This window comes from Danio rerio, chromosome 5, assembly GCF_052040795.2.
Source record: "Danio rerio strain M-AB ecotype USA chromosome 5, GRCz13ab, whole genome shotgun sequence".
NCBI classification, from domain to species: domain Eukaryota; kingdom Metazoa; phylum Chordata; class Actinopteri; order Cypriniformes; family Danionidae; genus Danio; species Danio rerio.
In genome coordinates this window covers 27532707-27555961 of record NC_141025.1, presented here as the reverse complement: position 1 = coordinate 27555961, position 23255 = coordinate 27532707, and the positions used below count along the sequence as shown (strand labels likewise).

Sequence of the window (23255 nt, the reverse complement as noted above, 5' to 3'; positions counted from 1 at the left end):
GAATTGGGTGGGATTAACAATATATAATATGTACTTTATGGGTACTAATAAACAGCCAATGTCTTATTAATAGTCAAGTGAAAAGTCACTAGTGAGAAATTGTCCCATACTAAGGTGTTACCAGGATAAATATATTATCATTATTATTGCTAAATGCTGTGAAGAGATTCTAACTCAAAAACTATAATAGTAACTTTTTAAGAAAAAAATAACTTGTTTTTATAGCTGGGAAAGATGCAACCAGCAATCACCATCTGTTACTATTACTTAAAGTTTATTTAAAGTTTATTTTATTTAAAGTTTTTGTTTTGTTTCTTGGAGCATGCTGTTGTCTGTGTTTTGCACTGTCTGGAGCCAACACCTAAGCTTTTCACTCATCATAGCACACATGCTGCTGATGATGTGACAATAAAAGTGATTGTTTTGATTTGATTAAGTTGAAATTGTAGTATTCAGGTGACACTTTGTTTTTGTTTTTTAGGCTATCGATATTGACAAAGACTTTAATTTAATGATCCCATTTAGAAATTCTTCTTACTATAAGTAATTTTGCAACTACCTGTCAACTTACCCTAACCTAACAATATAATTTTAAAGGGACTAGCAGACTTATGGTTACACACTGTAAAAACTGACTATTAAAAGTCAAATATTTTTAGCATATTATTTTTTAACAAACTGCAGGGCTCAACAGTAAGGACTGCCCGGTGGCCCAGGGCCAGCGTGAGAGACACTTGGGACATTAGACCGGATCATTACTGGCCCGATTGGGAAAGTGCTGCCTTGTCACTTGCATTTAATTTGTCTGACTATTTGTCAATTGCGTGCATTTTAAGTTTGTGCTTTTAAGTCTTTAAACACTACCTTTTCTGTGATGTAGAAAAGTTTCCGGTTCCTCTTATCTGATTGAGCATGCTATTTTTTTCCGTAACCTGGTAACAATCAGTACAGCAAAGAAACGGCAACATGGCGGCAACATCAAATTATAAGGCTAAAAGAAAACGTCTGTTTCTAACATCTTGGAAGTAGACATTTACGTGGGAACAACACGACAAAATAAAAATGAAGTGATGTTTTGCACAGTTTTCCGTCAGTTTGACAAGTCAGCCACCTTTTGTTAAATAATTTCAAACCGCAATAAAATACCTGCACATTTTCCATACTGCTCTTTTTGCTTGCATAACACTTTTATTTACATTTTTTTTAAGTGTTGAAATTCTAGATTTACAGACTTTATTTTTGACTCTTTATTTAAAATATGTGGCTAAAAATAGCTATTAACTTCCCTTTTTTTTTTGGTGGGGCCAGTGAAAATTTTGGCAGGGCAAGTAAAAATCTAAACCACTGGCCCATTCAGACCAGTAGAAAAAATCCTAAGCGTTGAACCCTGATACTATTTTTTTACTTAATATTTTTAGTTCGTTTGATTGATATAATATGAGATGACTAGAAAAAGTTTATTTGATTCAGCTAGAAAATTTAAGGCAGTGGGCAATTTTTTACAGTGCAAAGGTAGTCATCAGAATGTCTAACAGGCATAAAAAATAAACTGTATTTTAAATTATGTATTTGTCAAATCGCATGACCTTGAGCTCAGCTCCAACAACTGTTGATGTTACAATTTAACTAATTTATAAACATGAGTTATCAGAAAAAGCAACTTTGTTCAACTTTTCAATATGAAAAATTGGAGCATAAGTCAAGGTCTCATAATGCAAGTCGAAATCATCAACAGAAAACAGTCATGGATTTATTAATTAATATTTACAGGGAAGCTGTATGGAGCTGAATGGATTCAAAAACAGTCTGGTTGTGCTGGAAAATTATTTTCCTCCTGTTTTTGGATCTTGACAGAAGTGGTTACAATGAACTGCGTAAAGTTTCTAAAATGTTTGTTTCACTGGTTCCCTAAAAATAAATAAATAAATAAATGAAGGAATAACAGCATGCTGGTTTGGAACTGCATGAGGATGTATAATGACAGAATTTTCATTTTTGGTTCAACTGTTCCATTAATTAGATTTTCTCTGGTTTCTTCTTTGCTTTGGCAATGTGTTTCTTGGCCTTAAGTCATTCAGCTCAGAAATAAATTATGTGACATCATCTGCATGGTTGTAATGAAAGGGGACTGTATTTCACAGCTGCTGTTAGTCCAAACTCAAAATCTTCTGCCTTTGATTAGTATCCCCCTCCGTTTTAAGCTAATTTCTTACCATTTTGGCTGTCTGTTTCACTTTTATATGAGAGTGAATGCTGTCAAATATATACTTTGTACTGAATAAAAACTATAGAATGTTTGGTGTATATCCTGTTCATTTCAAAACAGCACTAATTGTATGATGGTAATTGTTCTTTATGTTTCAAGGACTAATACATTTATACAGTATATCTTCCTTCGGATTTAAATTATGTTTCAATTTTCAGAAAAATGTAGACATACGCTTTCACTTCCATAAATGATACCAAATAAAAATAAAATGATTCTTTAATGGAATATTTTTGTCTATTTCAATGGACATCAGACTGCACATTATTAGAACCCGCTGTAGATTACACTGTAAAAATTCCACACAAATCCTTCATGTTATCCCAAAACAATTAGATAAAAAAGTACTTAATAGTTTTTACGAATTTAAGTGGATTGGAAATAAAACAATAAAGTTGCCCCAAAAAATAGAATAATTGTGTTGCGTCTAGGTATGCAACGGATAACCGATTTCACTATTAACTGAGCTTTTATTTGTCATGGTTTAATTTGTCAACTAATCGCAAAGGCTTCTCAACACCGCGTTTCTGCACAGAACGAAACTGCTGCAACTAAACAAAGTAATGCCAACTGTGCGCAATTTAAAGTTCCGAGCTTGTACACCAAAGCTAATATGCACACACACTGTATTAAAGGCTAATTTTTCAACTATGGCTGAGGCTATTAACTAAGGGCTGTTCACATATCACATCTTTTGCACGTACAAGTTCATTATTTCTAGTGGTGGTATGCAGCTTGCACATGCATATTGACAGCGACGGGCTCACGCTTTCTAGATGCACCTACAGTAGTTGAAAGAACGATACTACTCTAATGAGAAAAAAAAATACAAAATGAAAATACCAAACACGGTCATAATATAATTGATCAAATGTGCCTTTCAGACAGAGGTTTAGCAGCCTGTGACTACTTGTTCTCTTTAAAATGGAAATACTTAGCTAATATGTAGTTTAGATTTACATCAGACAAATAATATGTTTTATCTTTTTACATATCATTTATTTTCATGTAAAACATTACTTATGTTTAAATGCCAAAAACTTCTTTCACTTATTTTTAAGACCAAAGACAGAAATGGACTGTTATTTGTTATTATTATTAGTTTGTGCTGTATTAATTTATTACTGAGCAGCAATAAACAACACTTTAAAATATAAAGAGTTTTCATATGATTTTATAAACTAGTAGTGTTTTGAAATGAATGAATGCATAATAATCGTGATAATCGTGAAATCATGATTATCCCTCAGACTATAATCGTACACACAAAATCTAAAATCGTTGCATCCCTAGTTGCTTCAACTCATTTTAAAATAAGTAGTTTGAACAAGCAGCAAAAGAACTTTTCTTTGAGAGTATATAAATTATATGAACAAAACTATTTTTAAAGCAATCCTGATTGTAAGCCTGCAATCGTACAACTCTTTCTTTTTTTAATCTATGCAGTATTGACAAACATACTGTATCAGTAGGGGTGAATTAAAACACTGCAAATGTTGCTTACTTCTGTTTGTTTTGCCATGGTTCTCTACGGCGTAATGGATATTTTTAAAATGAAAACAGGGAGAACCTTACTTATTGGATTTGAAAAGTCCAATATTATAGGGCGCAGGCTTTGAACATGACCTTGCATGTGATATCCATTTGTAATGGTGTAAGAGTTAAGAGTTGTGGCCAGCGTTAGGTGTAACGCATTAAAAGTAATACGAGTTACGTAATATTTATTTTCTAAGTAACAAGTAAAGTAAGTAATAATATTTGAGTTACTTTTAGTTTAGTTAATTTACTTTTAAAAAATTAATTGGTAAATTAAAATGATCATAGTCATGTTGAATCCCGCATGCAATGAGAGAATGCAGAAGACAGAAAGGAAGATGGCGGAGCCTTGCAATTCTGCGATGGAAATATTCTCTTCATTTTGAACACATGTAAGAGAAGGAAAAGAGGATTTTCAGAATGGACAGTGATTTTACTTTTCAATCAGACACAAAAAGTACAAGTAGCAAACGCATTGTTTTAACTGTCATTAATTGGTAAATATATGACATGTACGGTTGAACAATTATTAGCCCCCCTTTGAATTTTTTTCTTTTTAAAATATTTTACAAATGATGTTTACCAGACCAAGGAATTTTTCACAGTATGTTTGATAATATTTTTTCCTCTTGTGAAAGTCATATTTGTTTTATTTTGGCTAGAATAAAATCAGTTTTTACATTTTTGTAAAAACCATTTTAGGGTCAAAATTGTTTGCCCCTTTAAGTTATATTTTTTGGAATGTCTACAAAACAAACCATCATTATACAATAACTTGCCTAATTACCATTTACTGCCTAGCTAACCTAATTAACATAGTTAAGCTTTTTAATGTCACTTTAAGCTGTATAGAAGTGTCTTGAAAAAATATCTGTCATCAAGGTAAAGATAAAATAAATTAGTTATTAGAAATGTGTTCAAAAAGCTTCTCTTCGTTAACCAGAAACTGGACTAGCTCTGGGGTCAGGAATTTCTCAGAAGATAACATTATCCTACATAAATATTTGTGTGTGTGTGTTTTTTTATTAGGCAAATGAAGGTTATGCAGTGTTTTGTTAATTGCAGAACACCTCTATTTAAAAAAGAGAAGGAAAAAAACCCTGCCAGTTCTGAAACAGATTAAGCCTCAGCCAAATCAGAAAAAGTAATGTAAAAGTAACTCAAAAGTAACATGACACATTACTAACCATAAAAAGTAATGCAACTAGTTACTTTTTGGGGGAGTAACTCAATATTGTAATGCAGTACTTTCTAAAGTAACTTTCTCTAACACTTCCATCTTCTGTTTATGCTCTTCGACATGAACTAAGTGCAGACATTTTAGCTGCACACTGACATGGATTTAATACAACACACAATTGCGCAGAGCGCGTAAAGTAATGCTCAGTTCAGACAGAGAGAAAGAGAGACCTGATAACAAATGTATTCCGACTTTGCTCACCTTTGATGTCAGTCCCACAAATCCAAGGTGCTTTGAGCATGTCTGTCCTTGAAGTCGAAGCGGAGAAGAGTCCCTTGTGGGAAAGATATTGTAATCCTTAGCAGAGTAAGAATAAGTGTGTTAAAGAATTGTTTTGCGGAAAGAGTTTGAGAAATTACCCCTGAGTCTCTCCAGTGCAGCTGGAAGATCATAGGGAAATACAGAGAAAATGATAGCAAAATGAAAAAATATTACCTCATATTTTTGTGCTTTTAAATGGGATCGTCGGGGTCATTCTGCTTTTAAGTCACTGATGTTTACGTTTAGATGATTTCGCCTCAGAAATCTCGTTTTGAAGCCTGCTAAGCTGAGATTCATTTCTCAGTGCACCTTTATTGTCTATTTTTGGCCTTTTACCTTTTCATAAGCAGTCGCTGAGGCTTATAGAAGGAAATATAAAGAAACTCTAAACTGAATTTAGGTTTGGGAATAAATAATAAGTGGCACTGCACAATAACCCTAAAGAATTTTTAGTTGTTTTTTTTAAATATACAGCTGAAGGCAAAATTACTAGCCCTTGTGATTTTTTTTTCACAATATCTCCTGTTATATTTTTGCTATTATTTTGTGTAGATATATTTTGGCTAGAAAAAGCAGATTTAAACTATTAAGAATATTTTGAGTCAATATTATTAGCCACATTAAACATTTTTGTTTTTTCAGATTAGCTACAGACTGTTGTCCAGTGACTTGCCTAAATAACCAAACTTGCCAAATTAACCAAAATAACTTATCACAGATAAATCAGACACAAAGAGGGAGGGTGGGTGCTCGAGGATCTACCTGAGCTCAAACTCCTCACTCGCCCTGCAAATGGGAGTGAGCCCCGGGCCCGAGATTCTTACGAGCTCAGGGCCCTCTCCCGGGACAGCATGCCAAACTAGCTTTATTTCCAATCATCAGTGATGTAAACAAGTGTACAAGTGTAAACTCTTGAATTGCCCTTTTTCTTTTTACATGGCGAACTTTGTAAGTGGAAAAACACTTCACCAGTAAGAAAACAGTTAAACAGACCATCTGCACCACGAGGATAAAGAATCACCTCCTCCATTCTGCCTCTTTACTTTCACTTTCTCTTTCTCTTCACTTTTACTCTACTCCTTCACTTTCGTGGAGCTAAGCACAGAGATTTGTTTCAAAACTATTTCTAAATTCAGTTCTAATTTCCAGCAAATGAACAAATGAACAATAATAACGAAGTGTGGTCAAAAAACTGAGTTATATCCACATACAAGTCCTATGTAGGCGCCAATAGCCTAGTGGTACTGTATGCCAGGGGTTCTCAAACTTTTCAACCCGAGACCCCCAAAATAACAATGCCAATGACTGGCGACCCCCACTATTTTCGAAAGTGGTTATAATCATACAAATGTTGTACGCAACTGCTCACACAAACCAATAGGCCTATAAACACAAGCATATTGACAACACAAAAAGTGCAACAGTCTAAGAACTATATATATATTTTTAACTTTATTTAATATTAACCTTACCTAATAAGACTGGTGGGCACAATATTTAAGTTACATCACAAGTCTTTTCTTGGTTTAATTTTGTAGACTAATTCAGTCATGTCTGTATTTATTTTAAATGTACATAAGTTGCATAAAGGTGTCAGAAAGTTTATCTAGTGCCGTAAAATCAATCTGCTGCAAGTGACGCTATTGCTCTGTCGTTAATCTAATGTAAAAATCCCAGGGGTTGCGACCCAATGGGGAAAAAATGAAAGGCTGATGGCTTTTTGTTTGGATGTTGCCTTTTTATGTAACTATTATTAGCCCCTTTCACACAGTGATACCGGAAAATATCCGGAAAATTTACGGAACGACTTTACCGGTATGTTCAAAAAAGCGCTGTTCACACAGGCGAGGACGTTACGGAAATTTTCCGGAAAAGAGCATTCACACATCCATTCCAAAATACCGGTAAATTCTGACATCATTCACCACAAATGAGCTTTAAACGGCTGCGCTTGTAACGGCTGCGCTTGTATATGATGATCAATATTGTAAACAACTTTCACAGGATCATATTCGCATTTCGAGATGTTCATAATATGTGCGTGTGCTGCCGCTCACAGGCTGTTTCATGGGCACACGCAAAGCTTGAAGGTAAACAAACAACGGCTTATCATAAGCATCTTATTGATGATTATTTGCACAGTTGGCATTAAGGAGAACATATAAACGTTATCTGACTAACTTCTAGCAGCTAAATGCGTCTGGAAAAATATTCAAAGGCTTTTATTCTCACAAACCGCGCGGACGTAAATGCGTCTGACTGTTGTGATTGGCTAAAGCAGAAGTCTTACGTCAGCACGTTCTAGACGTGCACGCGCTTATTCCGGAAATATTCCTTCTGCGTTCACACAGCGCAGCATTCCGGCAAATTGCCGGTAATGTTACAACTTCTCTTTCCGGAAAATAGCCAGAACGAATTTACCGGTATTTTCAAAAAGGACCTGTTCACACATACAACCTTTCCGGAAAATTGCCGGTAATTTTCCGGAAAGGTCTGTATGTGTGAAAGGGGCTATAATCTTCTGTAAGTTATAGATAAACAATGGTAATTTAAAACGTTTATTCAAATTTATTAGATTTTTGGAAATAACCAAGTGACCCCCTCTCATTGTCCCGCGACCCCCACTTTGAGAACCACTGCTGTATGCCAATATATAGCACTGACGTGCTCATGGCGACCCGAGATCGATTCCCGGTTCGAGGTCCTTTCCTGGTCTTTCCACTCTGTCTGTTTCCAATGCTTTCCTGTCTGACATCTTTACTTTCCTATCATAATAAAGTTCAAAACCCCTAAAAAATAATTATTAATTTTTTTTTTTAAATACACGTCATATGCCCCATATGATAATTTTTTATGTGATATAAAGTGGGTCTCAGACCAGGCAAGAAGCACTTTGTTAAATTCCATTGTTCCATTGTCTTTAATTATGGAAATGTATTTTATTTTCAGCGCTCGTCTGCTGTTTCTGATGCAGCTTGCGTTTAAACGGCCTGTCATCTCATTTTACGTGTGAACATCTAAATAAATGCTTAATTCTATTTAACCGATTGTACTGGAATTATTCACCGGAAGGTGGCTGAAAAACACTTGCCATGCACATTAGCCCATTCCTGTCTGGATTGAGGCTCAACATTATGCAGATGTTAATTTGTGGAACGCCTTTGAGTAAATACAATGCTGTGGCATTACTCCATAATGAGGAGAAATGAAACTATTTATAACTCTGAAGTAAACAATCCAGAGCCACACATCCCAGCTCTTCGCATTCTCAGCTTGAACCCTATGGGGGGGAAGAGTGTGGCTGTATCGACTCACAGTTGTAATATGTAAATAAGCCTGCTAATGATGCGGCGTGGATTGGCCCCATCGCATGCGTTTGATGCATATTTGTTGTCGTTTCTCTCTTGCAGAGGTTCTTGGGAGGAGAGCTCCAGTTCCAGCGAGCCCTCTCTAACAGCCTTAACCCACGTCCACACGCGCACACTGACTGCCCGACTGCCAACATCAAAGGTACCCGCCCAAGCGTCTGTCTGTTTTCACTTCTCTCATTCATTACTGCACACATCATTTCGCCTGTTGCACCACTTGTTCTGTTTCTTTATCATACTATGAAACATGCTGCGAGGTTATGATGGTTTTCTTTGACCATTTTGATTGCAGATCAGTCATCATAATGTGGTTAAAAAGACAATGGATAATAATAAGGAATATGAATATATGAATGTTCTGTTTAAAATGCTTGACTCTGTGCAAACAAGAGGCAAAAATGACAGATAACAACCATCTCTATTAGATACAGCCTGCTAATAGTGCTCAGTTGTTAATAACAGTTCAAATGTGTGTGCTTGTGATATAGACTTTTCCATTAAGGGGCAATCTTTCCAGGGCCATTTTTTACACAACAATTTTTTAACCTTTACCTTGTTAGAGGTGCCATAGAATGCATTGATAGGAATACACGTGCAAAATAAGCTCAATTCAGTTTTTAAAAAAACATATGAACAAACTGAGTAGATAGTAGGGTTGTCGTGATAACATTAATTCATGTTACAATACTATACCAGCTGAAGTATTGTGATACCAAGTAATATTGCAATATTGTAATTCATAACATAAATCCATGAAATAAAAAAAAAGTGTTACAACCTTATTTAAGTCTAGGAGTATTTGTCTAAAAGGTGTAACAAAGAAGACTAAATTTTGGTAAATATTATTGACTTAGAACTAATAAAAAGATAAACGTGGAGAACACACTTCAATCCTCGGCCCCAGAGTGAAGAGTCAGCACAACGTTTAGAAAAAATAATCGTAAGAATTTATTTAATTTAAATATTTAAGGTTATAATAGGCTTACTAGAATTGAATTCATAATACCTTAATTATTAAAAAAATAATTCGCACATCACTTCACCTGAACTATTTTGTAGATAACTGACCAACAAAATAAAGAAACAAATTATACCGAAAGAAATTTTTTTTTACCAATTTTTTTTATTTTTTAGTCTTATCAGGTATTCCAAATTTCACTTTAAGTCGTTCTTTTTAAGAGATTGTTGCGGCTGTTGTAGCTACTAAATCATATTGACAGGAACAGAAATGAACTGATTCAGATGTGCATTCAAACTGAAACATTGAAAAAACGTGCAGTCGACTACCATTAAAGGCGTGAATTCTACACAGTTTTGCAACCTTAAAGGGCTCCACAGACTATTCAAATAAAATGGTGAATTGTTACAAAACTGTGTTCATGCCTTTTATTGTAGCATATTGCACATTTTCTGATGTTTCTGTGTTAGCTAAAAAAGGAACTTAAAAGTATTAACTTGTATTAGCAAACAAAAATGTTGTTCTTTGCTGTTACTTGCTACTAGATTGAGTGTCACGGGCAATACTTTTAGTTGAATTTTTAGCAAGACACTCCTCATACCTGTGGGTTTTTTTGTTGCTAGTTGTGACAACAATCATGTGACAGCTCTTATAAATAACCTCGTTTTGTTTGATGTCTGTGAATAAACCAAGATATTCCCATATTACTGACTTTCTGTTTTTCTTTGATATTAATTAGTCTATTAATGCTTCTGAAATGGCAGATGCCATCATCCCGCTTGTTCATGCTTTCCTGTTTGTTTGTTTTTTTATTGTGGGCGTTCCGCATAGTTTTCTTGCGGAATTCTGATTGGGCAGAATGAAAGCGTGCCCACTCAATTGGCTAGTAAGACGGAAGTTAAATTATATGTATTTCATACCGCAGCCTCTTGCGATTAGCTAATAGCAACGTTTCAAATCGCAATTGCGATTCAATTTCGATTAATCGCACAGCTCTAGTGAATACCTTTATTAATTGATTGTTACAATTTATATTTGTTACTACATGTTTTTTTTTAAATTATTATCTATGATTGACCAATAGTGTTGTATGGCACAAAACAAAGACTGTTCAGAAATTTGTTGCTCTTTTTTGCGCTATCATCGTTTAATGACATTGTGTTCCGGGAAAACTGAAATCGTGTGGTGGACGTCGATCCCGGTAACTTTTATTTCCTGATTTTGTACTGCAAATTTTTCGTTTAAAAATTAAGTATTGCCTAAAACTATTGCCTAACCCATTCTTGTCTTGGCTCTTCTTGAAAAAAATCCTTATTTATTAACTATTTATAACCATTTATTCTTTTTTTACTAAAACAATTTTTTATGGGTTGTTCTAAAATATTTTCTCTAGATAACCTAAAAAAACCTCTCATTTTCATTATTAATTTTGTTCATTTAAATGAATAGTTATGATTGTAATATAGGCATGGGAGGATAACCGTTTTTAAGGTATACCGCGGTTTGGAAAAGTCAAGGTTTTAAAACTGCCAAAATTTTCTGCAATACCGTTTCTAAGGTATGGAAAAAAAAATTTATTTCCTTTTTTGTTTGTTTGTTTGTTGCTTTAGGACAATAGTATCTCCAGCAGAAAAAATATCCAAAGATGTCATTTAACATAGTAAAGAAATCTGTTTTTGAAACTAATGAAGACAGCAGAAGTCAATGATTCATTTTTTTTTAATTTAGCTTGACATGTTTACTGCTCCAAAATATTTAAAATATCTCAAAAAATGAAATAGATTTTGTTCAAAGGGGAAAAAAGTTTTTGTTTTTTACCCAGGCATTTAAAAAGAATATATTTTAGAGCAGTAATCACAATACCGTGATAATGTAAAACCATGATGTTTTTATCCAAGGTTATCATACAGTCATAATCTTAAACCGGCCCATGCCTATTGTAACATTAATTCAGATTTTTGAGCAAGTAAACACAGTGTGATGCATCTGTTTTTACTTGCCTCCCTGTTCTTGTAGTACAATCATCCTGTGAAGATGTATAATACTGTGTAAAATGGGCATACTCTCTATGTAAATAAATACAATGAGGATCCATCCTCTTTGAGAGGCGTCACAGCATGGCATGCCTTTGATTTGTTGTACTGTACTCATAACACACTGAGTTATTTAAGGATTGAAGGATATTCTTCTAACTCTTTCTTGCTGCCGGTTCATTCCAAGAGGCTCCTTGCATCCAGAGTCACTTCAAAGAATAAAGAGAGGGGTAAACAATAGCTCTTTCCTCCTCCAAAAAACAATCTTATCTCTTCAGTGTTTTATACTGGAAGCTGCTTTGAATCCCAAATTTAAGGCAGTATTGACTATGACAATGTAGTTTTTCCTCAGTGAAATAATAAAGCAGCTATGAAGCTAGACATTCTAAAGCTAAGGTGTAATAAAATCATTTTAGATGCCTACTCTGTCCAAAGGAGTTGTTGTTTATACATTTTTCAGGACAGTGTAGAATCTTCGGCTTTTTCTTTGGTTGGCCATGATGCATTTTAGTTTTAGCTTTATTTGTAGCTAGCGCTGACTACCCTGTGTGCACATGGATAACCCAATCTTTATGTATAGGTGTGTAGAACGAATACATTTCCATGATTTACTGTATACATTTGCCTTCTTTTGCCATGGTTCTGTATATTCAGAAGCTGTGGTTTGTAAGCCCTGCTGTTTGTAAATACTCTTGTAAAATACTCCATTTCATCTATGGCAGGGAAGTAGGCGTATTGAAACTCTTCAAAGGTCTGTCTAATCTCAATTAATTGGATAGTTCACACAAAAATTAATCCTATCATCAATTACACTCCCTTTACATTTCAAACTGATAACATCTTCAAAATTAAGATAAAAACCTGATAAATGTATGTCTCTTTATTCAAAGTACTTTCCTCTTATATCAATCTAAAGAATGTTTTAGCGTTATATTTACCACCTTTTTTTGTGCAATAAAAATGTCATATGAATGTTGAAGTTTTTTTTTATTATAGAATCATCAATGACAATAAAGAATCCTTATTGTGAACAATGTAGTGAGCTAGTGTAGTTAGATTTGTTTGTGCTTTTAATTTGTATTTAGACAGCCTGTGTTATCCCCACAGTGAAAATGAGGGTAATTTAAAGCAGGGGTTCTCAACCTTTTTCATTGTGCGGCCTAATTCTTTCTCCGATAAATTTTTAATTGCACACTTCTCTGACATTTTCACCAAAAAGTTTGTATAAAATGCTCGTTTAAACCTTTATTAGCAATCTTATATTATATTATACATTTGTTGGACCTTTTATTATTTTCTATATTCAGCATTTTATTAAAAATTTATTATTTCATTTAATTATTTATAAAACTATATATATATATAGTTTAATGTTTCTTTTTTTCCCTAATAGAGAGTATTTTTTCAACACATTTCTAAACATAATAGTATTAATATCTCATCTTTAATAACTGATTTATTTTATCTTTGTCATGATGACAGTAAATAATATTTTACTAGATATTTTTCAAGACACTTCTATACAGCTTGAAGTGACATTTAAAGGCTAAACTAGGTTAATTAGGTTAACTAGGCAGGTTAGGGCAATTAGGCAAGTTATTGTATAATGATGGTTTGTTCTGTAGACTATCAAAAAAAATTGCTTAAAGGGTCTAATAATTTTTTCACTAAAATGGTTTTTAAAAAGTTTAAAACAGCTTTTATTGTAGCCAATATAAAACAAATGAGACTTTTTAAATATACACACAGGTCAACAGGGAGAACCACAGGTCAACAGGAAGATTGCAAAAGACCAGCTTCTGGACTGACTGAATATCTACTATTAAATATCTACTATTCAAAAATATACAGACAAATGTAAAATACAGTAAAATACCCTAAATCTGTTGAAACACATCGATGATGGCAGTTGAGTTTGCAGCTGGATATTATTGGCAGATCGTTGACAGGAACAGTGAACAGCTCCGCCAGAGCGTGTCTGAAGCAAGTTTATTTTACATTCTTCTGCAGAAACACCATTGAGCCTTGCTAGATCCTCCCGTGTGGGCGTGCGTCCATTATAAAACACTCACAGGACATTAATATGATATTTTAATGATATTATGTATGATTTATTATCATATTAAATGATATATTATATAGTTCACACAAAAATACACAAAGAGAGACTTTCACTTCACGCATAGTTTGTGAATGAACAGACTTACATGTAGTAATTGCTGACGCGATCATGAGGCTGTTTTTGCCCCAAAAGTAATCAATGTTTTTGCATTTGAAGTAATCAATCAGAGACCAAGAGAAAGTGCACTACTTTCATCATTTAAATATAATATAAAAGGTAATCCTTGAAGCATAAACGTCATGTCTGTTGTCTTAAGATGCATCAGTTACATCAGGTTTTCACTTTTTTCTTGTGCTTGAATGTTAAGACGGCCCTCCTATGAATTAGTCAGTCACTGAAATGCCCCCCCACCAGTTTGTGTTTGAGACCCCTGCCTTAAAGGGACAAGTTCAAAGAGATATCAAACATTATTTGTTGGTTATTTTGAGCTATTTTTATCTTACATCTCGTAAAAAGTCGCATAATCGGTAATCTTTTAAGCAGTATTCAATACATTGTTTTCAAGTAGGAAGTGTAGGACAAAATCTTACTTTTAAATTGTCTGTAAGACAGCATAAGTCTCCTACACATGAATTCCACAGTGAACCCTTTTTCAGTCAGAGATCTTTTTCAGTCTTTTGATTCTATGATCTTCTTCATTGCTTCTCAGGGTCTCCCTGTTGACACTGTTTGTGCTCATAACAAAATGCATTAGATGAATGAAAAGCTCTGCTCATCGTAAGGGCCTTGACATGTAATGCAGCACAGCTTGACCTCTGAGGTTGTTAATGCGCCTTTGTTTGAATCTGAGTGATTGAGCTTAATGCGTCTTTAATTTGGTATTAGAACTCAGTTGGAGAGGGGCAGAGGAGTGTTACAATGGGAGCAGGTGTTTCTTGAGATCTATTTTTTTAATAGCTCCAGGTCCAGGATCAGTTTCCCTCTACCCGTTTATCCGCCCTGCATGCTTTGAACCCTCAAATCTGATCTCTGAACAGTACCAAATGGCGATTGTCGTTACTCCATGGACTCTGCACACACAGATGGGCCTCAGGTGGAGCTGGACTGGTGATTCATTTATGTTGGACCTCTAGCCCCCAGAGGAGAAATGAGAGGGTTTATCTTTTTGAAGGGGAGATTGGCTGAGGTTAATGAAATGAGACCATTCTCTAATTGGGGGGCGTTTCATTTCCCATCATTTATTTTTCTGTCTCAGTAGGCCCCTTCTGTTTTGTCAGCAGTAAATACGTATGTTTAGTTTACTTTATTTAAGATTTGACAGGACAGAGTATTGCAGCACAATGAAATCCAACTCGAAATTGTATTTAACAAAACAAAAAAAACGACTATATAACGTGATAAACAAAATAAAAACAATAATTAAAAAACATCAAATACTATATATTATAAGTTATCTACACGACAATTTTAGAGCACAAGGAATAAAGGAGAGTTCATGACATTTAGTTTTACTCCAGGGTGTAGCAAATGTCTTATGTAACCAATGAAGTTAGGATGACACTGTGACTGGAGCCTTTAACAAGAAACAATGCAGTGGTGATAAACTGTCATTGAGTATTTTATTGAGAGTACGTATGGGGGCTTCCTCACGCCTTTCACTCAATGTTGGAAAAACCTATTATTCGACAATATAGATATAAACCCTTTTTGCAAGAAAAGTTAATAATTTTATAAAGTATATATATATATATATATATATATATATATATATATATATATATATATATATATATATATATATATATATATATATATATATATATATATTTAAACGAACATATTTCTAAAGTTGTTTTTTGTATAATATTTTTGCACTGGCTGCCAGTTGCAACTCGCATCAAATTCAAAGCTCTGATGTTTGCTTACAAAGCGACTTCTGGCCTTGCTCCTTCTTATCTGCTCTCACTTCTGCAGATTTATGTGCCCTCCAGAAACTTGCGTTCTGTGAATGAACGTCGCCTCGTGGTTCCATCCCAAAGAGGGAAGAAATCACTTTCCCGAATTCTCGCATTCAATCTGTCCAGTAGGTGGAATGAACTCCCTAACTGCATCAGAACGGCAGAGTCACTCGCTGTCTTCAAGAGCGACTAAAAACTCAACTATTTAGTCTCCACTTTTCTTCCTAATCTGCAATTGCCTCTCTGGCTCCACCGCTAACTGTACTACAAAAAAAAAAAAAAAATTAATTAAAAAAATTACTAATGTTTTTGCGTCTTACACTTTCCTACAGCACTTATTCATTGTTGCTCTTATAGTTGTGTAAATTGCTTCCTTGTCCTCATTTATAAGTCGCTTTGGATAAAAGCGTCTGCTAAATGACTAAATGTAAATGTAATTAATATCATCCTTGCAAACAAAAACAGTAACACTATGCAAGTTGTTTTTAATGCTTTTTTCTTACTAAAAACCTAATTAAGTATTCACACAAGTAAATTCAGGGTTCCCAAACTTTTTTAAAGTAGGCTACTTTAATTTCAGACATAAGGATTAAAGGCCTGTAAATCACTTAAAAAAACAAACATACGTCCTTGTAAGTGCTTGATTTAAATTTGAAATGGTTTCATTTCAACAATTGTACTCGGTTGTCAAAAACAGAACAAAATCTGAAAAATTTATTTATTTTTTATTTTTTATTTTGTACAATAACCTTGGCTATGTTTACATTGACATCAGTTATCAAATTATTTGCCTTAATCTGAATAAGACTATAATATGATTAAGATGTTTACATGAGTTGCTTTTAGAATGTTTCTTTCATGATCTCCATTTCCTCCAGAGTTTCATGTAATTCCAGGTGTTTCATTTTTAATTTGTCAACTATAACTGCATTTTGGAACTTATACTTTCATTCAGGAACATATTATGCATGCCCCTCATGACAAACGAGATATTGGATACGAGTATGAACTGCTGGAGGAGTGTTGTTTTAAAGGAATTTGATAGTACACGCTTTATGAGGAAAATAAACTGCATTTCATAATGCAGGTGTCTGTGGTTCTTTACTGAGTCAGTAGGTGCAGAGAATAGTGTCAAACTGCCGTGTGTGTGCAGAGTATCCTGACGAAAAATGCAACAAAAATCCGACATGACGGTAATAGTTTGATTGCGGTGTTCACATGTCTGTACTACACTTCAATCAGGCGACTATAATCAGCATACTCCACATGCCTTATTTGATTTCTGTTCAGTTCGATTATGACCTTAATTTGATTAAATGAATCAAAAATCACTGTGTACATAGACTCTTTATCAGAGTATTGTCTTAATTATATTCAAATTTGATTATTGTTGTCTATGTAAACATACTTACTGACAAATAATGCACATTTGCCAATAATTAGGAAAACTCATTTGAAGATCACCAGTATTGAATTCATCACATTTTATTAAAGTTCTTTGAACACGACTTTTTAAAACGGTCAACATTTTTGAAGATATACTCTGACTTGTTTAATGTCTAAGATGTTTAATGACATGTTTAATATTAAGAGTAAGTGAAATGTTAAGTACAGTAAGGAATTTCATGGTGCTATATACAGTATGCAGGGGTATGAATCACAAAGGTGCTTGTTTCAAAATTAAGGGTACTTTAAAAGTCCCTAGAAGTCCTTGAATCTGCTGTTCATGAAAAAAGAATAAATTTAAGAAAAATCTTTAATTTAATTATTCATTTTTTTTCTTCAGCTTAGTTTCTTTATTTATCAGGGGTTGCCACAGCAGAATGAATTGCCAACTATTCCAGCATATGTTTTACACAGCGATTGCCCTTCCAGCTGCAATCTAGTACTGGGAATTAAGAAAAGAAAAATCATGAAAAAAACAACAATTCATCTCAATCGGGTATACATAAGCTCAAATAATTGAATTCAAAGTAAAAACTGAGGGGGAAAACATCCTACAGCAAGTAAACTACAGCAAGTGTCTTACTGGAACCCAAAAGAATGCAGCACCTATGGGTGAGACAGCAAGTTTTACTGTTATGGTATAGGGATGTCAAAATTTATTGTTTATTCGGTGCACCGATATGCACACGCGGTCACTTCGGTATCAGTTTAGTAATAATCATAACCGATTGTTATGTACTGACGTCATTTATCCCATATGCGCTATGTCGCAGTAGCTTACTATGGCGAGGGAGGCGAGTGGGAGTCTTTACAACGCTGTGCACAATTTCACTGCATGTGTGTTTGCTGGACAGTCTTTCACTGACACTTACAGCAGAAGCCCCTATTTCACTGCGATCGAGAGAATGAAAGTAAACTCCATTTCTCTCTTTCTTTCTCCCTCACCCACTGTGGCCCATTTGACCTTCTGGTGTGACTTTTCCTCTCCTCTCGGCTGTTACAGCGATACTTCAGGATACTGACACGAGGGCATGTCTGCAGAGTTTTCACCACAATGTCTATCATAGATCAGCCGTGATCGCCACTGCTGTTTATCAGTGTCACTCATCTGTAAAGAGCGCCAGCACATAAGAGCCAATCGCAGCCCTTTCTGTTGAGCTTGTGACGAATCAAAGGGGTGTAAGAAAGAACTCAACTTGCTAGACAAGGCTCAGAAAGCGAGCGGGATATTATTTGTTTATTTGCTATATGTTTGTGTTGTTTAAATGTACAGTTTATATATCTGACTGTTTGTATTAAAGGACAAAATTATATTACAAATAGTATTTAAATATATTTACACACTTTAATACAATAATTGCTGTGCTGTGAAGAAAATATAAAATTGTGTTTGGAAAGCATCGTCAATGCACCGTGATGCACAGAGATATCGAATTCAACCAAATTGATGGCATGATAATCGCACCCGAACCGAACCGTGAGACCAGTGTGGATTCACACCTCTAGTTATGATCCCTAATTTAAATACGACTCGTGAGCCAAAGACATCGTAACATAAATAAACAACGGCCAAAGTGCTCCAGCTAAATTATTTATTAACACAACATAATCAGCAAACAGTCCAAAATGACTAGAGATTAGGAGCCCAACAACATAATAAAAAAACAACCAAACAAACCTAAAGCAGGTACTGTAGGATCTCCCCACTCCAAACAAATATCAAAGGGTAACTATCAAGGAGAACACAACAATAAAGCCGTCAAAAACTGTGGTGGCATGGATGAATGAGGGATCGCAAGAAGTCCGCTTCTGTCTGTTTTAAAGGCCTGACAGCACCAAATCAACCAATAGAGAACTGAAAAAGGAAAAACAAGATCAATTGAAATAATAATTATGGGCAGGAGTGAACGCCACAAGTAACATTTACATTGGTTTCTCATCTGTTAGCTGTTATCAGTCTCACGCTATTGTTTTCCTTTTTCCTTTTTTTCCTTATAAAAACACTATCATCCAGTTTTTCTTTTGTTATTTGAAAAAATTGGAATGCCAAAAAATCATTTGTGGTACTTTCTCATTCACTGCTCTCTAAGTTTATCTAACTATTGCAACTTTCACTGCTGAGAAACCCATAAATGTGAAAAGGGTTCAACAACAACATTACTTCATGTTTGCTGCATAAATGGATAATAACATGATACAATGTGCAGTTTCTAAGCATTTGGGCTTATGGGAAACCATCAGGCCCACTCCAACACTGTGTAGGCGAGTTTTGGATGGTATAAAATGTAGTTTATTCTTCCATTGCCAGCTTCCATACCCCTATTTCTCAGTGTTTCATAAGCTGTTATTGTTCAATGGGAGGTTGGGGTGTAGCAGCTCTCTGCGCTGTAAACACAATTGTCTCCATGTTTTCTCACCTTAACTGAAGCAAAGTTAATGTTTCCTGTGTTTGGCTGTAGAGTAGGTGTTCCCTAACCCCTGATGGATTTGCTGTTGTGGATTTTTTAAGCCGAGGCTGTTAAATGTGCTGCTGCCGCTGCATCTCATCTCTGGAACCACGCAGAAAAGCTCCGACTGCGTTTGTAAATTTATTACACAGCTATTTTTAGCACCGGGGTTTATGCTGCAATGTATTTATCCCCCAGGAAAAACACTGTGCCAGCACAAGCACAGTTCGTGAGATGGTGTGTTTCGTCTTCTGGATCTATCTGTTTTGTTTGCATAACCCATCACAGATTTATCAATTAGCAGACAGTTTTCTCAAATTATGTGTTGGTGCTGTATTGGGGATAAGTTCACAAAGCTTCTTGCAGGATTTAAGCCTACTACTTTTCAATTGCCAAGATTTTTCACCAGTTTTATTCTATTAAAGGATTACCTAGAATAGTTTCACCTAAAATATATTCAGTTAAATATATTCACCTGAAATATTTCAATACTTCACCTAAAAATGTAAATTCTGTTACGTACTCACCTTTTTGCATTGTACCAAACTCGGAGCACAAATGAATATATCAGTGTTGAATGCGTATTTTTTTGGCAATAACCAAAATACATTGTATGACACATAATTCTTTCTTTTTCTTTTAAAAAATTAACCATGCAAATTAACCATTATTTGTATGGTTTGTATTAACTATACAAAATAACCATACAAATTAACCATACATTCTTTAGAATGAACCATACATTGTATGGTTAATTCTTGCTTTTTCTTTTAACATGTTTTATTCTTTTGGAAAAATTTTATTTTCTCAGTATTTTAGATTTTTTTTAACCCTCAGATTTTCATCCTAATGGAAAGCTCATTTATTCAGATGTTGTATATATTATAAATTATGTAGATATATTTGTTTATTGTGTAAATCGTAAATTAAAATAAAAAATACGCAATTACAGGATTACATATTCTTGTATCACATTTTTTTTTGAGTTCTACAAAATACTTTTTGTGATCTTTGACTGGAAATGTCATGAATAATAAAGCAGAATTTTAATTTTTGTGTAGACTAAGCCCTTAAACCAAATGTCCTTGTTGCTTAAATAGCCCTGTGATCTTATAGATTATTTTTTATAACTAACAAATTGGATAAATTTAAAGGAGATTTTCCCAGTACTTCGATTTTTGAACACTCAGATTTTCAAATATTTTCCTATCCTAACAAATTAAATTATGGAAAGCTTATTTGTTTAGATATTTTTTTTTCTGTTATATAGATTCTAAATTACATTGATATAAATCATATTGATTTAATTTGTAAATCTCAAATAAAAAGACACAATGACAGGATTGCATATCTTATCTATGTTATGAAAGTAAATTGGTTTCAATAAATGCTTAATCTCATTTTTCCAAAATACCTTTTGTGCTCTTTGACTGTCATTGAATAAAAAAATAGATGTCATTGAATAAAAAAAGTGAATTTTCATATTTGGGTAAACGAATATCCTTGTTGATTAAATAGCCCATTTATCACATAGAGTTTTTAAAAATAAATATTTGAAGAAATTTAAAAGGACATTTTCTCAGTATTTAGATTTTTTTAACCCTCAGTTTTTTTTGTTTTTTTTTATCTATGCCATATATTGTCCTATCCTTACAACATCAACGGAAAACTTATTTATTTAGATCAATTTATTCTGTTGTATAGATCATAAACTACAGTATATAGATATAAATCATATTGTTTTAATTTGTAAATCTCAATTTTACAAAATGAACACTATAACAGGATCACATTTTTTTATGTGATAAAAGTGAATCACTTTCAATAATTGCTTAATCTCATTTCTCCAAAATATATTTTTTTATTTTTTCTCTTTGACTGGAAATGTTATTGAATAAAAACAATGTTCATATTTTTGGAAACTAAGCCTTTAAAAAAATGTTCTTGTTGAATAAATAGCTAATCTGTAGTACAGCCATTAGCTCAGATAACCATATTGCCATCAGTGCAGGAAGGTTAATGTGGCATAAAGATGGTATTTTCCTGATGGAACAGTTAGCTGACAATAAACTCTTCCCTCTTTTCCCCCCTACAAACTATCCGCAAAACCAGCTCCGAAATAGGCATGGAATGCTCCACTCCATTGGAATATTTTAAGCGTAGTGCAGTGACTGGAGCATGTGGGGATAAATGCAGTGGACATGTCTGACATGCCTGTCATTCTCCTGCTGTTACTCAGAGAGGCAGGGACCAGTTTCCCATCAGCCTCTGTGCTCTCCAAAATTGGGATTGTGGGAGAGGCAGCTTCTGTAATCCTAAAGCAGGGGTTCATAATCACAAACGTCTCATCATCATAGCTCAGTTAATCCTTTGATGAGAGCACCCTGCCCTTCTGTGAAGATTTTGATAGCTGCTCTAAAATGAGGTTTGCACAACCTCATAACATCTCAATAGTACAGTTACTGTAGTAATAAGCAATTCCCATTTAATCTTCAATAGCTTTAACAGGCATATTGGTTGTCCGATTTAATTTGTTCTTTTAGTTAAGCAAGCCGATATTGGTATTGCTTGTACTCTGAGATAGTGGGTCAGTTGGCATTTCTGTGTGGAGTTTGCATGCTCTCCCCGTGTTTGCGTCGGTTTCCTCCAGGCGCTTCGGTTTCCCAAACTAAAGCTAAATTGTCTGTAGCGTATGTGTGTGAATGTAAGAGTGTAGAATGCAGATGGAAGAGCATCCGCTGTGTAAAACGTATGCTGAAAAAGTTGGCAGTTCATTCTGCGGTGGCAACCCCTGATTAATAAAGGGACTAAGCTGCAAAAAGAAATTAATGAATAAATTAATGAATGAATATGAGTGATGTTGTGTGCTGTTTTTCATCTTTTAAATAGCTTTTCGATTCACAAATTTCTTTGGAAGAACTTTTAGTTCTATTTTCTAAACATAATTAGACATAAATTTGAATAGAAAAGCAAAGATTTCCAAGACAACGTGATAGTTTTGGAGAGATTTGTAATTTATTGAAGTGCACGATCTCATTCATAATAGTGGGCAATGACAGTGGAGCCAACTTTTTCTCATGAATAAATGTGCAGAAACGCTGAAAATCTGATGACATCACTGTGTACTGGTGGCTATTTATCACTCCAAATGTAACCATTTGCCTCATGTCCTGTGACGTTGCTTCAAAATGTATTTTTGAAACCTTTTTAATTTTTTTTATTTAATAGTGAAATATATTCATCCTAGTTGTGATTTTTGCAACGTCCCACATGATTATATATACGCCAGTATTTAAAAAAATGTTTAGGGTGTATGACCTTTAAAATTGACTTTAAATGTACTTGTACATTTGTAAAGAAACATTTAGTGATCACTTCCTTTTTGTTTTTTTATAGGGAGACTTCAATAAATAAATAAATAAAACCTGGTAAAATGGACATGGTAAAGTGTAAAGTTAGTAAAATTTGTAATTCTCTTTTAAATAATTCATAAATCATATATATATACTTATATATGTAGCACAAAACTACATGAGGATTTACACATCAAAGAGGGTTGTTCAAATCACTATCTCCGAGTATAAATCAATACCAGTAGCGGCTTGCTTAAATAAAAAAAAAAAAATTATATCAGACAACCAATATGCCTGTAAATCATTTTTTTATAGTTTAATATGATC

The 23255-nt window shown here is 34.1% G+C and overlaps 1 protein-coding gene across 34 annotated transcripts in view; it reads left to right on the top strand.

Annotated features, from left to right (window-relative positions):
• arvcfb (ARVCF delta catenin family member b) overlaps nt 1-23255 on the top strand; it is a 428020-nt gene that overhangs the window by 161828 nt on the left and 242937 nt on the right. For all 34 annotated transcript variants that reach the window (XM_087252467.1, XM_087252461.1, XM_087252465.1 and 31 more), the window contains 1 exon segment: nt 8714-8813. The gene's annotated coding sequence lies outside the window, so the exon portion shown is untranslated.